Raw genomic sequence first — 15,658 nt, 5'->3', positions numbered from 1 at the left:
ATGATGTGGTCAATTTTGGAATAAGTGTGATGTGGTGCTGAGAAGAATGTATATTCTGTTGATTTGGGGTGGAGAGTTCTATAGATGTCTATTAGGTCTGCTTGGTGCAGAGATGAGTTCAATTCCTGGATATCTTTGTTAACTTTCTGTCTCGTTGATCTGTCTAATGTTGACAGTGGAATGTTGAAGTCTCCCATTATTATTGTATGGGAGTCTAAGTTTCTTTGTAAGTCTTTAAGGACTTGCTTTATGAATTTGAGTGCCTCGCCCTGCTTCAGCTCTCGCTGGTCGGGCTGCAGCAGCTGACCAGCACCGATTGTCCGGCACTCCCCAGTGAGATGACCCCAGTACCTCAGTTGAAAATGCAGAAATCACCGGTCTTCTGTGTCGCTCGCGCCGGGAGTTGGAGACTGGAGCTGTTCCTATTGGGCCATATTGCTCCGCCCCGTTTTGTTTCTTTTAACAGTGTGGTCACTTTTCCTCAGAACTGCTGGGATTTTCTGGGTGTCTGTTTCAGTCCCTAGTCACCATGGATTTTTCAGGACCTAGAGGTATCACTAGCAAAAGAGCAACCCAGCAGCCTGCCATTTCTTCTGGGAGGTCCATCCTAGGTGGGTAAAGACATGTTGCCAACCTGAACACATCTGTAGAAGGTGGCTTGAGACCCCTCTAGGAAAGTCTCATGCAGTCAGGAGGAATAAGATAGGAGACCTACTTAAAGAAGCAGTCTAGCCATTCTTTCATAGAGCAACTGTCCTGTGTTGGGGTACTGCTTCCACGCAGTTGGCTTGGGCTCTCCAAAGCTTGGAGGCCAGAATGACTAAGTTGCCAAAACAACAAAAATGGCAACCTACCTCTCCCTCTAGGGGCTCTGTCCAAGGAAGTTTACAAACCTCTGTCAGCTAGAGAACATTGGCAAGCCCCAGGGAAAATCCCGTCTGGTAAGTGGGATCCACTTAAGGGAGCAGTCTGTCCACATTTTCATAGAGCAGCTGTGTCATGCTGGGTTACCACTTCTTTCTCAGTCATCTTGGGCTCTCTAAAACCCACAGGCTGGAACAATTGTCACGCAAATAGCAAAGATGATAGTGCACCCCTCCCTTTGGGCACTCCATCCCAGGGAGAAATAAAAACTGTTGGCCAGAGAATATGGATAGGGGTGGCTGGAGGCCCTGGTTTGGAGGTCCCACTCAAAGATGAGGAATGGATCAGAGTCCCACCTAAAGAAGCAGTCTGGTCACATTTTGGTAGAGCAGCTGTACTGTGCTGAGGGATCCCTTCTGTCCCTTGTCTATTTGAAATCTCTGAAGCCTGCAAGCTAAGAAGGCCAAACAGCAAAGATGGCAGCCAGCTCCTGTCCCATCCCAAGAAGGTGCAACACCGTTGCTGAGGGCTGGCTACGTCTTATCCTGTCAGTGCCACAGAAGTGGGGCCCGTGGAACAATGTTTCCCATCCCTCTGGAATGAGCCTCCTTCCCAGGGGTATGTACGAAGTTCCAACCTCCCACCTTGCCTGTGTTGCAGTCACCTTTGCCGAGAATACTGGAGCCTGAGGATATAAAGCTCTTGGATTTCTGTGTGTGCCTGAGTGGCTACTCTGTCAAGACTTCACACAGTTCTGTGTGTCTGAGGGAAGTACCTGGTGCAGTGCATTCATGAAGAGCCCTCCTGACCTGTGGGTTGTGAAGGTCCATGAGAGAAGCATGGTTTCTCAGGGTTGCACATTGACTCACCACTTCCCAGTGGGGGAGGATCCCCTGGCTCTCTGTTGCCTCTGGGTGGGCTGTCACCCTGCCCTGGTTTTCTCCATTCTCCTTGTGTCATGCTGTTTCCCTGATGGGTCCCAAAGCAAGTACCTGCATGCTTCAGTTAAAGGTGCTGTATTTCCATGCTCCTTTCATTTCTTTTCATGAGAGCCATGCAGGGTAGCTGCTTCTAGGCAGTCCTCTTGGCCCAACCACCACAGATAAATATTAACAAGTCACAAAATGCACTTTTAGGAGCATAAACAGGGCAACTGGGACAAAGAAATTCTTGTAACTAATATAAACTTTAAATTGGTGAGATTTTTGGACCTATGTCAGAAAGTTTATTTCCAGGAGAATAAAGAGAATAATAAAAGTTAAAACATAAAGAAAGATTGGTATAGATGAATCTTTTACTCTACTTTAAAATTTCTGACAGTCTTACATTTGAGGGATTTACTTAAGGGTTTAACTTGATTATCATTAGTCAAAATACCAAGAATGATGTTATGAAGCAATGAATGAAGTAAAACAGCAATACTTCTCTAAGTTCCTAAAATAGTAAAACTGAAAGCAAATAGTTAAAAGAAATGTAGGTACTCATGTATACACGTGTTTGTGCGGTGCTATTTGCAATATAAATGATAGAGGATCACGTTTAATGAACACAATGAAGTCTTTCTGTGTAAATAAAATAAATGCACGTGCACATTGTCAAAATTCTGTTTGTGATGGTTAATTTTTTAATTTATTTTTTTTGTTTTTTAACACAGGGTCTCACTCTGTCACCCAGACTGGAGTGCAGTGGCATGATCTCAGCTCACTGCAACCTCTGCCTTCCAGGCTCAAGCGATTCTCCTTCCTTAGCCTCCTAAGTAGCTGGGATTACAGGCATGCACCACTACCGTCCAGCTAATATTTTTTATTTTTAGTAGAGGTGGGATTTAGCCATGTTGACCAGGCTGCTCTCGAACTCCTGACCTCAAATGATCCACCTACCTTGGCCTCCTAAATGTTATGGTTAAATTGATGAAGAGAAACTGAAGCTTATGTTTTCAAATACTTCATGAACAGCTTGGCACCTTAATATTAAATGTTTTTAATTTTAATATTAAAATGTCAATAAGTACAGAGTTAGGGTTTTAATCCATTTGGTTTTCATATGCATATATATCATGGTTTTCAAAGTCCTAAAAATGTGCTTATGTTATTCCAAGAGTATCTCAATCTACATCCTTTTTTCTTTTTAACTTTATGTTTCCTTCCAACAAATTTCACTTTCAAAATCAAACTTCCATAACTTGAAGATAAAAGCAAACAAACAAAAATAATTGTCAAGTTTGATTGAAGGTATATAGTTGCATTTCACATTATACCAATGTGGTACCTGGATAGATGTATTTTTTTTTTAATAATATACTGCTACTGATAGTTATGTGTCAGCTTGATAAATGGGTTGTATAGAACTTGTCTGCCTTCCAGCATTTTACTTTGACTTGTTTTTATTTGGGATTTCTTTGCCAATCAATAATTTTCACTCTAGCATTTTAGTTTATACATTATCAAATAAAAACTAAAGACTTGTGGACAGATATACTAGGAAGATTTAGTACTATAGTCACAGTTATGTTTGTGGAACTTAGAAGCAAATTTCAATTTAATATTTGAACTATGACCTCTTCATTGATAAAGTGGTAAAGCTTTGTAGAAGTCATCATTATGATACATAGTCATACCATTTAGATTAGCTTTTTAAAGGTAGTTTTTCACATAAACAATCTTGCTTCACGTTCTATAAGTATCCCAGGAAAAGAAAATACAGTTACATAACAAATAATCAAGAAATAAAGACAAATTTACAAGGGTTATGTTTCATGTTTTGATACATACATATTTGCATAACTAGTTGAATGCTAACTAGAAATTTCCCAATTTATCTCTTGGCATTAAATTGGTATTATAAAATACATGTACTAATTATGTCATCTTTAATAAATAATTATGAACAGGATAAAAATCCTATAAATTTTAGTAGCAATATATATATTAAGCACCCAAAAGTATGCAAATGAACACATTAATCATATTGCTTCAAACAATCCATTTGTTTAATAAAGGTTGGTTTGTATTGTTTTTGTTCAGGCTTGGTCACTAATTATAGTATAGTTAATTTTTTGTCTTATTTAACTTATAAATTTGCCTAGGATCAAGATGGATTGATACATGAAATACAGAATGTAAGAAAAAATATATACATTCAATATAAGGTAATAGCCACTCTTAATTATCCAAAAGAAGAAAATGAAAAAAATAGAATACAAGACAAATAAAATTAGAGTAATCCATACAATAATACTGAAAGAATAACATAATTCAGAATGTTTTTAAATCTCCCAACCTAGATTTGTTAAATTTTTTGAATTAATTGCTAAGAAGTTTTAAAAGTTCATTTCCAGTAATGCTCAGGTCTCAACGAATACTTGAATTCTCTTTTGTCTTTCTAATTCTAGTGTTAATTCATTTAACATCTATCTATTGAGCACAGGCTGTATATAAAATAGTGTACTAAAGTTTTATTATAGAATTTTTTAAGAAATGGAAATGTCACCTCATCACCAAAGTTTGTAAGCTCAATAAGAATTGTAGGTACCAGAAATGAAACAGTACTTTCAAGTGGTATTCATCTAGAAGGTAACTAAAAAAGAATATAAAAGCTGATATTGAATCATGTCTGCCAGTCTTAGAAAATACTAAAGTACTAAATAGAAGAATGAATGAATGGTAGATTTCGGTGGAGTGGATGTGATGTGAAATTGAATTTAGACAGAATTACGTTCAAGGTGATAGAAAATCAATCAAAGAGAAATAACAAAAAATAACATTATGAAACATTTTTTAATCATGTGTTGCCTGTTATGTGGCATTTCTATAATGAGGATTGAATGGTATATGTCATGTAATCAAATATTTCATTTTTAGTATTTAGGGTAGACTGAAAATTTACTGGCTTAGAACTGGACACATCATTTTCCATTGAATACATCTGTATCATTATGCTTCCATCAAATACACAAAAAATAAAACTGTTCTTGTTAATGAGATTTGGTCCTGTACTCCCATGTACTTAATCTCACTACTTATTCATGTAATAATGTCTGTGTATCTGTAAAATAAGGTTAAACATATTCTATTAAGACAGACGGCTGGCAAAGACAATCTAATGAGTTTCCTATATTTGCAGCTATTTCTCTGTGTCAGAAATAATATGACTGCATAGAAAAGTTTCCTTTCCGGTTAGTTCTTCACCTTTATTTATTTTTTCCCACTAACTGCAGCCTTTTATGAGAGAATGAGTTAAACATGATTTCTTTAAATGGAAATTTGTATTATCTTCTAAATTTAAAAAGTCTACAGTAACAATAGATTTTGACAAATATTCACGAGTTAAATTACAATTGGACCCTCACAGATGCTCTGTCAGTGGAACATCTACTAGAACCAGGCATTTTGAGTGCATGAAATAAAATAAACATATAATACACATTTCACTGTTGCATAAAGTGTCAAAACAGAGGTTCATATTTATATGTCATCTTGGAGCTAACTTTCAGGATCTTAATTAGAGATGCAAAACAGACAATTCATATATTTTATTATTTTGTAGAAACCATTAGTATATTTAGCAACAGGAAAATCTCAGAAAAGCTAAAATTAAATTAAATAAGAGACAAATATGTTTATAAAATAAAATGGCTGCCAAATCATGCATTTCTATGGCATATTTAAAATTCAAAGCCCATCACATAAATATGAGTTCTACAAACATAACCCCATGAATTAAAACAGATAAAAACAGCTTTGGCAACAGACTGGTGATTAGCACTTCTAAAAAATATTGAGCAATTTTGATAAAATTTTGATGAAACAAAACAATTATTAACAAATGATATCTTTCTGATCAATTCATTTTTTGTTTAAAGGCATAAATTATAATTATTTAAAATTATTTCCCACTATCTTTGATTTAATTTATTCTGGCAAAATAAATACATAATTAATGATTTTTGAACACTAATCCTCATAATTTAATTTATATAGATAGGAAATTATAAAATCTTCTCTTACAGATCTTAAGAACTATCTAGCCAAATTAAATCAAACACGTACTATTATTTGAAACTAGACTTTTCTCAACAATTGCCATTTTAGTGAATTTTGTGTTGCTGTAATAGGATACCTGAAACTAGGTAACTTATAAAGAAAAGAGTTTTGTTTGGTTCATGGTTCTGCAGGCTGGGATGTGGATGTAAAAGCATGATGTGGGCATCTGCTTGGCTTCTTGTGAGGGCCATGTGCTGGGTCAAAATACGTTAAAGAAGGCCAAAGGGGAAGCAGATATTTGCAAAAGTCAAAACCTGAAGGGTGTCCTGGCTTCATAACAACCCTCTATGAAAACCAGTCCATTTCCCTGAGAATTGAACCCATGCCACCAGAATGATCACTCCTGACTTGTTACTGCAAGAAGGGCACCAAGCCATTCAAGAGAGATCTGCCCCTGCAATTCAAACACCTCCCATTTGTCTCACCTCTCAACATTGCCACATTGGGGATCAAATTTCAACAGGAGTTTTGGTGAAGACAAACTCACACTGTATCCAAACTATTGTAATTGCTTATCACAGAATGCATGTGGTTTAGTGATATTCTGTTGTACTAAGAAGGTAAGTGTGTGTGTGTGTGTGTGTGTGTTTGTGTTTTAGTGATGGGTCTTTGTCACTAGGCTGGAATGCAGTGGAGCAATCATAGCTCAATGCAGCTTTGAACTCCTGGGCTGAAGGGATCCTCTCACTTCAGCCTCCTGCGTAGCTGGGACAATAGGTAAATGCCACCACAAATGTTTATTATTTAATATTTAACAGCTAAAAATTGAAATAGTAATAGTAATAGTTAAATTTGTAAAAATAAAGCAAAGCAGCTTATTTTGTTTAGTTTTAAGCTAAATACAAATCTGGCACTTTTGAAAAAAATAAGGCATTTGCTGGTAGCACTCTTACTCAAAAGAATTGATACTTGGGATATCTTATTACTTAGAATAAAAGCTACACCTAGAAATATACGAGCTATATGATCATATTTGGCCAAGTAAATAGTTCAAAGATGCATGTTTACATTCATGTGAAGAAAAATACCAAGAAAGCAGAAGTGAAACATGGTCCTTAGGGGATTGGAGTTGCAAAGGGCAAAATATGTGAACCTGGAAAAAGTAGGATACTTTGAGGAATAAGGTGAATCATGCATTAGTAAGAAGGTATGAGGTCAATTATTTCCGATAAGAGGTAATAGAGCAAAAGGTACATTTCAGGAAAAGCGGTTCAGTCCTCAGAACGGTGTCTCTTTTGTCAAAGTAGTTGCATGTGTCTTGGTTATGCATTAGTAGGCCATTTAGCACAATATCCTCTTATTATTGTGTTGTAGGATTTAATGAGAACTTATCAACTCCTTGTTATGTACATATTAATTACATGTCACACATGGCAAAACTGTGGCTAGAAAAGTCTAAGGCTTGTTTAGGTAACTCTGTAGTTTGACCAGAGAGTCCTACCATTAGGAGGTAGAAATATATTACTTGATTGTAGATTTTCAAATACTACACATTTAATTATGAAATAAAGTATTCTACCTTCATTCCCTAAATAGAAGGAAGCAGTGGTTTATATAATGGTGACTATGTACAATGTTGAAGTTAATCTAAAACTGCTGAGTAAGGGAATTGGATTCTTTTACTGGAGGGGTAATAGTGGGTTTTGATTTGTTTTAGTTTGTTTGAAGTCCTTGGAAAGAAGTATTTTTAGTAAGCAGAAAATTTGTGCCGCTAAGACAGAACTTCAGCCTACTTGTTTTGGAGTCCAGAATGCATAAATAACCATTTTTTAAAAATTAGCTAACTTTTTGTAAACATGTATGCTATTACAAATACTCCAGATAGTCTTTTATTCTGATCTCCAAGGATGGAAATTCTAGTATCTATAGTTTGTATGTTGCTCCTGATGATGAAGTTGAAATCAGTTGAGATCAATTTCTGCAAGAAGTACAAAAAAGGAGATGACTAGATTTTGGTCAAGTGGGAACAAGATCACGTATGTTATAATGAAGTATATTGGTGTTATGTGCCAGTTATTGAGGTAGACTAAATATGAAGACAATAGACAAACAGTGCTCGAATTCCTAAAATAAACTTTCCCTGAGTATAGCATGCAATAAATTGCTTTTCTTTAATAATGTAAGGAAAAGAATATCAAGTTATGCTACCCAAAATAAAATATAAAATTCCATGGAACCAATAAATTTCCAGATATTTTTAGTTTTAGCAGCACATTTCTATTTAAATTTGAGGTAACGCAACGTATCACAACAAGTATAAGGAAGGAGAACATCAAAGACTCTCTGGAAATATTTTGATTTCTTCGATTTGAAATATACACAAAATTTTCAGAGGTGTGGTAAAAGTGAGTGCATCAGTTTGCAAATGCCTATCCATGTTCTTGTTGTAGATTTTCTATTGTCTTAGTAGATCTTAAATCCTAAATGTTATAGGTTATAAGAATCAGATCTCTATATCTTTAAAATCTAGTAAGTTAGTGTGAGTCTAAAGGAATATGATAAATACAATAATTTTTATGGTCTCTTTAATGTTCCATTTTCCACTTACCTCTTTAACGTTTCCAAAATCAACACTGTGTCCTTTAATGTCTTATAAAGCCTTATTTGTTAACAGGCGATTCCTGAAAAGGTAGCACAGTAATAAAATATCAGAGTAAAGGGATTGTTGGCACTGACAGTAATAAAATGAGAAGTCTGATGGTCAATAAAGCTCTATAATATTTTATTTATTTTTATTACAAAATAGGACTGTAAATCCACAGCGATGTTGAAATGCCAAATGAAGAAGTACCAGAAGGTTGTATTCAGAAATTTATCTAGAGCCTAAACCTCAAACTTGAAGAAGTAGTAAACTTTCCCCACAGAAATATGAAGCTTGCATGGAAGCACTGTTAGGTAGGAAGTGATGTTTCTCCTATAGACTAACCTGTGTACCATGCTCTTGGTTACACCAACAGCACATCATTTCTTCTCTCAAAGTCTTGTAGTCTATGGGACGACCCTGTAGTGGACCATCCTGGTGACTCAGGTAAGATTAATTAATACTCTGAGTTTCATGTGCTTAGTCAGAAACGCTTTAGTTCACAGGATCATATATAACTATACCCTGTGCTGGAAAAAAAAGGCTCAATTTTGACAGTTTCCTTCTGAGAACTCCAGAGAGACCAAGCAGATGCCAGCATTGTGTTTCCTGTACAGCCTGCACAACCATGAGCCAATTAAATGTCTTTTCTTCAAAATATTGCCCAGCCTCAGGTACTTCTTTTCAGCAATGTGAAAACAGATTGATATAAACTTTTTTTTTTTTAGAGCAATGTGTTTTCTATTTTGCAGCTTGTATGAATAAATAAAAGATTATTTGGGTCCATATATATAGTGGACTTAATCAGATGCAACTCTTGTCTCCAAATGTTTAACTGAACAAGAGGTGGTAATGATAGAAATTAAACTGGATTAGAGTCATATGTATATAGATATTAAATAGGTTTAAAATCTTGTTTTGTGTCCTTGTAAAATAGCCAAGAAGGAAGTTGATGATAATGGAACTGAATACTGGACAGATTATCACTACAGTGATTTAGGTTCAAACCAATAAAAGGACCTAGTTTTTATGGTAGCAGGTGGAATCTTGGTCACAATAACAGGAGTGACATCCATATGTTACAGTCGGTCTAAGATATTATACCTATAAATATCATTAATTTTTGACTAGGTCCGAGTCACCTAAACATCAAGATATATACATACACCACTAGACTTTTCTAAATTACTTTTTGAAAAGATGTAGCCAACACTAGCTGTGGCTAATGATAACCTCAGTGTTAGAGATCCAGGCAAATCACAAAATCAAAAAAAGGAGCAAGACCATAAAGAGATATGAATAGGCCAGCACGGCGGTACATGCCTGCAATCCCAGAACTTTGGGAGACCAAGACGTGAGGATCACTTGAAGTCAGGAGTCTGAGACCAGCCTGGCCAACCTGGTGAAACCTCGTCTCTACTAAAACTGTAAACATTAGCTGGATGTGGTGGTGTGTGTCTGTAATCTCAGCTACTTGGGAGGCTGAGGGAGGAGAATCCTTTGAACCCGGAAGCAGAGGTTGCAGTGAGCTGAGATCATGCCACTGCTCTCCAGCCTGGGCAACAAAGCGAGACTCCAACTAAAAAAAAAAAAAAAAAAAAAAAAAAGAAGAGACATGAATCATGAATACTTTGGTCTTAACCCCCACAGGGTTTATGCTCGCCACAAAGAAGTTTTGCTCCAGAGAGTGCCCTTGTAAACTTGTGCTAAGCATACCAATCTTTAGGATGGTAGCAGAGCTTTTAGTAGAACTAAGAAGTCAAAGCAAGTTTTATCAGCAATAGCTTATGCCAAACACAAAGTTCTTGGCCTACTGATTTGCAAATTTATCTATATTTGATAAATTATCATTTCACTATACTTGTAATCCATATTTAAAATTGTCATATGTTTTCTCTTCCTGGACTTTGTTTGGATATAGTAATCTATGTCTCCTCTCAAATTTTCTTTCAATTATACACACAGGCAATTTGTAAGCACATGAAAATAATTCAGTAATTGACAATTCATAAACAGGACTCCAAGTTATATCTCTCATTCTGGATGCTATTTTCTCTTAAGTGGAATGGAATTTAAATCACTCATGAAAAAGTTATATGTTGTTTGATCCATCTGCTTCTTCAATCTCCTTTTAATTAGTAATCACATTTAGATCATTAATGCAGAGATTATCCCTTTTGCGAATTTATCATATACATATATCTAAATGTTCATATATGTATTCATTATATAAATAATAAAATAGAACATCATATTATCATAGATAATAACAGAGATATTATCACATAAATATCGATTTATGTGACAGCCCTGATTTGGCTGCTGTTTAGCCTGGTGGTTATCATGAAAAAATTAGTTAACCCCATCAAAGCATCAATTGTTTAATATTTAAAATTAACATAATTATGCTCAATTTTTAAGACTGTTATAGAAAGTAAACACAATTAAAACTTACATAATTTCTAGTTTAGTGTCTGCTATAATCTGAATGTTCCTATTTACCTCTAATTCTTATGTTAAAATTTTAACCCTCAAGTTGATGTTATTAGGAGGTGGGACCTCTAGGTGACAATTAAGTCTTTAGGGTAGAGTTCACATGTGTGGGATTAGTGAACTTATAAAAGAGGTCCTAGAAAAACCCCTAGTCTCTCTCACCATGTGAGGTTACAAATAGAAGACAAGCTCTCATCTTAAACAAAACGTTGCCTTTGTCTTGAACTTCCCAGCCTGTCGAACAATTTCTGTTTTTGTTTTTTTGTTGTTGTTGTTTGTTTGTTTTGTTTTGTGATGGAGTTTCACTCTTATTGCCCAGGCTGGAGTATAATGGCACAATTTTGTCTCACTGCAACCTCCACCTCCCGGGTTAAAGTGATTCTTCTGCCGTAGTCTCCCAATTAGCTGGGATTACCGGCATGCAAAACCACACCTGGCTAATTTTGTATTTTTTCTAGAGACGTGGTTTCACCGTGTTGGTCAAGCTGGTTTTGAACTCCTGACCTCAGGCTATCTACCCGCCTTGGCCTCCCAAGGTGCTGGAATTACAGGCATGAGCCACCACACCTGGCCAATTTCTGTTTTTGTAAGGTACCCAGTTTATGTTTTTTGTTTACAGAAGCCCAAATTGAATAAGGCAATGTGTGATCAGGATAATCAGTAAAATGAATTCAGTAAACTTTGTATTTCTTATATGCATATGTATGTTATTTACATATCAAAACTGAGATAGTAAACCGGGCTTCTGACTTAAGCATCACCCTTCTTTAGGATTAAGCAAGGTAAGGATTTGCATCCTGTACTTGATTATTTACTGGTCCCCCATAGTTGAGTTTCATCACTCGGTATCTGATTAATTTTTGTCCTTTGGAATTATAAATAGACAAATGTGTATATCAATCTCATTTGTGATAATGTCATGTGGGGAAAATAATCATGGGGTCGTATGTGGTAAATCCTGTTTAATCAGTGTAATCTCAATACTATTAAGAAGATTTTCATTTGGATTTATACTAAATATCTGAGGATTCATCTTAAAATATATATTCACATTATATATAACAATTTGAAAAGCCTCCTCACATTCTTTATATATTCAACTTCTGTAATTAGTTGATATGTACACATAAATGCCTATATACATAGGAAATTGAGTATAGATAAACATTAAATGTGAAAATTCTTGATTTTATAACCAAACCAATATAGACATTTCAAATTTTTTTAAAAAAGGGAAATATATTGTAAAATTATTATTAAACAGTATACTATTTATATGTCTAAAATAAAATATCTATGTTTATAAGATTATTTAATTTTAACTATGAATATCAAGAAAGAATAGCAATTATAATTTAGTATAACTATTTTTGTATAGTTGTGTGGTATGTCAGCATTCATGACTTCAAAATAATTCAGAAACAATTCTTCAAGTTATGTATTTCCGTGTAGCTATAGCTATTTCATGGAAAATTCTATGTATGAACTGTACAGTTTATAACAATGTTTAGTTTCCACACATTCATAATTTTAAAATCTCTAATACTGAAACAGGAAAACTCCCTTATCCCCTCACAGGTCACGTGATGGGGTGTGGCTTGCTCCTTTGGTGCCCTGCTGCTCAAACCTCTAGGGGGATCATGCAGATGGGCAGGCTGTGGGCTCTGACCCCATGGCAGTGTCTAGGGGTGATGTTTACACCTGAAATCGCAGTGGGCATGTGTTACAGGGTGCTCTTTTAGTTTAGCTGTCCATGGGCAGCTTGTGTTAGTCAGCTCAATCAGATCTCCTGCCTTATCACAAGAACAGAGGACTTTCTGTATCCCAGGGTTTCTTGCCTTGGTGTACCAGAAGAATCGGATCACACGTGGGCTTGGAGAATGAGTGCAAGGTTTTGTTGAGTGGAAGTAGCTCTCAATGGATGGGGGAGTCAAAAGGGAGATGGAGTGAAAAAGTGGTTTTCCCCTCTGAAATTGGGTTGTTCAGTGGCCAGGCTCTCCTCTGACCGCCCTGACCTAACTCCACATCGTTCTGCCGGTTGATGACCTGCTGGTGTCTGCTAGTGCCTGTTGGTGTGCTCTTACGCCAGTGCATTCTTCTCAACATCCAATTGCTTATGTCTTCTTCCACCAACATGCTCCTCTTGACATCCAGCCGCTTGTGTGCATGCCCACTAGTGTCTTGTGGCAGGCCAGCGTGGTCTTGAGAATTGCAGCAATTGGGTACAAAAACAGAAAGATCTGTCCTCAGGTAGGTCCATGGGTAGAGGCCTGGGGGTGGAGTCCTAGCCAGGGACCACACCCTTCCCTTCCCAGTACTTCCCTGATCCCTCCTGTATTATATGCCCCTTCTGAATAGGTACATCTAACTGCCATTAGAATATGGCAGTTAATACTGGACAACGACCAGTCTTAACTGGTTCCCGCATGCAGAGAGTGTTGTGTAGGGGAAAACAGCAGTCAAATTCTTCCCAGGGGTCTATCTAAAGGTTCCCAGCAAAGGGGAGTCATTGTCCAAGGCTCCAGTTGCCTGACCATTTGGAGTTTGATGGCTTCTAGGCATGAGAGAAAAAAAAAAGTTTTATAAAGTTGAGTATGCACAGGTTAAACACGTGTATTATATAAGGAAAGAATTTTGTACCAAAAATTACAACGATAAGAAATGACATATACTAACAACAATATTGTACCCCAAGCTGTTTCACCCTGGTGAAAGAAATTAAATCTTGTATAGGAGCCGATACACTTTTAGAAGGGAGATAACTATTCTTGACATATCTTTAGCAGTTAACAGGCATACCCTGGGAATTCTGGGGTTTGTAGGCTTGCCTGGTGGCCATTAAAACTTTTATCTCTTTCTTAAGTCTCCATTTCTCTATTGTAAAAGACCAAGGTGACCAGTTTCAGGAGGCCCTCTAATGTACTATCTGGTCCCGAGGCCCATTTCTGCAAGTTTCTTCTAATATTAGGGGCTGCCTGAATACTTTATCCTTTAGGATTAGCTGTCCCTCGACTGAGTCAGGAGATAGAGAGGTGCACTTTACGAAGGCCTCTCTTAGCCTCTCCAGGAACGTAGTTGACTTTCATCAAATCCCTGATCAATCATTTACAACTTAGTATAATTGAGAAGCTTGTTCTTAGTCCTGCATAAGCCCACTGTTATGCACACCTGAAAGTGTGTCCTCTTCCTGTCTCCCATCTCATCACTGGGATCCTTTTTAGGGTCATTCACTGGTACTGCTTCTCTTCCAATTGGATAATTTTCACTGCCTTCCCTGATGCTATGTGTGATGCAAAGCTCATCCCCAAATCTTTCTTCTACTTGCAGAGCAGCCTGCTTCTCAGTGTTGTCAGGATCTGATTCAAAAGTAACACAACATCTCTCCAGGAGAGTTCAAATATTTGGGTGAAATTCTGGAAAGCCTCTATATATCTATAAGGGTAATCTGAAAACTTGTCAAGATCCCCCTTAATTTACTTTAAGTCCTGTAGGGAGACAAAGACCTGAACCTTACTGGGCACAAATGCAATGGGCATTTGTTGGAGGGGCAAGAGTGAGAATGGGGTTTGTTTACAGTGGAGTGTTTAGAAGGGGGCAAGTGAGAGGCTGAAGCTGGATAGGGAGGTCTGGGTGGACCTAGAGGAGCAGGCCTGGAAGGAACTGGCTTTTCTGCCAGGGTGCCTCTGGTACTTTTATATTTAATTCCTCAGTCTTGCCTCTTATAGCCTTCCCTGAGATGGCAAACAGGAGAGCTGGATAAATCATACACTGTTGGCAAAGGTCTGCATTGCCTTACAATGTATAGAAAGCCTGCACATAGGGGGACTCAGATCATCTGTCCTCAAGTCTACAGAAATGTGTCAACTGCTGGATGATATCAGAATGAATGATTTCTTCCTGAAGCCAGGCCAGTCCTTGCTGTAAATCATAATTTGGCCAAAACCTTTGTGCAGAGGGCTATGAGACACTTTCCCTCCAGATTCTGAGGTCAAAGCAGTCCCAATGGTTTAGGATACACACCAGAGGAGTATAAGCTGGGAGTGGTGAAGCGAACTGGTTGCCAATTCTGCAAGATAAGAAATAGAGATGTCCCTCATTTCCCTTTTTTCTTTCAGTAAAACCTCAGGGTGTGATGGAGAGAGAAAGCGAGCATCCCCCCTTCACTTTCCACCTCTTATCCCTGAGCCCCAGCAACCTTAGCAGGTGTCAGCCATAGGTACCAATGTGGTATGTACCCATGAAGCAGGAAAAACCTGGAGAATAGGAATTAACCGCCCGCATCTATGCCTCCCTTTCTCTCTGCTGTCAGAAACCTTTGAGTTCCCTGAGCCTGATTATGCCACAATAACATGGCCTCTTTCTATGGGGTAGGGTTTAGGCAGCAGGACTTGGTCCTGCCCATTTACATTGTTCATGTTGCCTGGCTTCGGATCCCTCAGACCTGGTTTTTCTTTCTAGAGCCTCAAGAAGCTTGGAATCAATTTGGGACTAAAAAAGTATTTTAGTAAGTGTTTATATCCGTTTAGAGCATCTCAAATAAGCCCTGCTGAATTTGCAGTTATCAGCCAGCAGGGGCCATTCCTCTGTTAAATTCCTATCAGATATAGTGCTGGGTGTGGGAGCCTTTCACTTAGAAAAGAAAAGGAGAGAGAGAGAGAGAGAGAGAGAGAGAGAGAGA

At 37.3% G+C, this 15,658-nt stretch overlaps 1 long non-coding RNA gene across 1 annotated transcript; it reads right to left on the bottom strand.

The window, feature by feature from the left end:
* Positions 1 to 7,722: 7,722 nt before the first annotated feature.
* On the bottom strand, positions 7,723 to 13,561 carry LOC108513071 (uncharacterized). Its single transcript, XR_001880784.1, has 3 exons — positions 13,065 to 13,561; positions 8,455 to 8,527; positions 7,723 to 7,824 (listed from the first exon to the last, which is right to left on the bottom strand). It is a non-coding gene; the product is annotated as an uncharacterized LOC108513071 (long non-coding RNA).
* Between the last annotated feature and the right edge of the window lie 2,097 nt (positions 13,562 to 15,658).

Source organism: Rhinopithecus bieti, unplaced genomic scaffold, assembly GCF_001698545.2.
Source record: "Rhinopithecus bieti isolate Rb0 unplaced genomic scaffold, ASM169854v2 scaffold_30918, whole genome shotgun sequence".
NCBI lineage: Eukaryota > Metazoa > Chordata > Mammalia > Primates > Cercopithecidae > Rhinopithecus > Rhinopithecus bieti.
Note: the sequence above shows the minus strand (reverse complement) of the source record. Positions and strands in the feature narration are given on the sequence as shown.